Consider the following 1507-nt stretch of genomic DNA (forward strand, 5'->3'; position numbering starts at 1 on the left):
TATATATATATATATATATATATATATATATATATATATAAAACTTCTTTATCCATTCATCTGTTGATGGACATCTAGGTTCTTTCCATAATTTGGCTATTATGGACATTGTTGCTATAAACATTCGAGTGCACATGCCCCTTCGGATTACTACATTTGTATCTTTAGGATAAATACCCAGTAGTGTGGTTACTGTGTCATAGGGTAGCTCTATTTCCAACTTTCTGAGGAATCTTCATTATGTTTTCCAGAGTGGTTGCACCAGCTTGCATTCCCACCAACAGTGTAGGAGGGTACCCCTTTCTCCACATCTTCGCCAACATCTGTCATTTCCTGACTTGTTAATTTTATCCATTCTGACTGGCGTGAAGTGGTATCTCATTGTGGTTTTGATTTGTATTTCCCTGATGCTGAGTGATGTGGAGCACTTTTCACATGTCTGTTTGCCATCTGGATGTCTTCTTTGCAGAAATATCTGTTCATATCCTCTGCCCATTTCTTGATTGGATTATTTGTTCTTTGGGTGTTGAGTTTGCTAAGTTCTTTACAGATTTTGGGTACTAGCCCTTTATCTGATATGTCATTTGCAAATATCTTCTCCCATTCTGTTAGTTGTCTGTTGGTTTTGTTGACTATTTCCATTGTTGGGCAAAAGCTTTTTATCCTGATGAAGTCCCAGTAGTTCATTTTTGCCCTTGCTTCCCTTGACTTGGGCAATGTTTCTAGGAAGAAGTTGCTACACAGAGGTCAAAGAGGTTGCTGCCTGTGTTCTCCTCAAGGATTTGGATGGATTCCTGTCTCATATTGAGGTCTTTCATCCACTTGGAGTCTATTTTTGTGTGTGGTGTAAGGAAATGATCCAGTTTCATTTGTCTGCATGTGGCTGTCCAATTTTCCCAACACCATTTGTTGAAGAGACTGTATTTTTTCCATTGGACATTCTTTCCTGCTTTGTCAAAGATTAGTTGATCATAGAGTTGAGGGTCTAGTTCTGGGCTCTCTCTTCTGTTCCATTGACCTATGTGTCTGTTTTTGTGCCAGTACCATACTGTCTTGTTGATGACAGCTTTGAAGCTTGAAGTCTGGAATTGCGATACACCCAACTTTGGCTTCCTTTTTCAACATTCCTCTGGCTATTCAAGGTCCTTTCTGGTTCCATATAAATTTTAGGACTATTTGTTCCATTTCTTTGAAAAAGATTTATGGTATTTTGATAGGAATTGCATTAAACATGTAGATTGCTTTAGGTAGCATAAACATTTTCACAATGTTTGTTCTTCCAATCCATGAGCATGGAACGTTTTTCCATTTCTTTGTGTCTTCCTGAATCTCTTTCATGAGTACTTTATAGTTTTCTGAGTACAGAATCTTTTGCATCTTTGGTTAGGTTTATTCCTATGTATCTTATGGTTTTGGGTGCAGTTGTAAATGGGATCGACTCCTTAATTTCTCTTTCTTCTCCCTTGCTGTTGGTGTATAGAAATGCAAGTGATTTCTGTGCATTGAT

This window comes from Lontra canadensis, unplaced genomic scaffold, assembly GCF_010015895.1.
Source record: "Lontra canadensis isolate GAN:19392208 unplaced genomic scaffold, GSC_riverotter_1.0 scaffold86, whole genome shotgun sequence".
NCBI classification, from domain to species: domain Eukaryota; kingdom Metazoa; phylum Chordata; class Mammalia; order Carnivora; family Mustelidae; genus Lontra; species Lontra canadensis.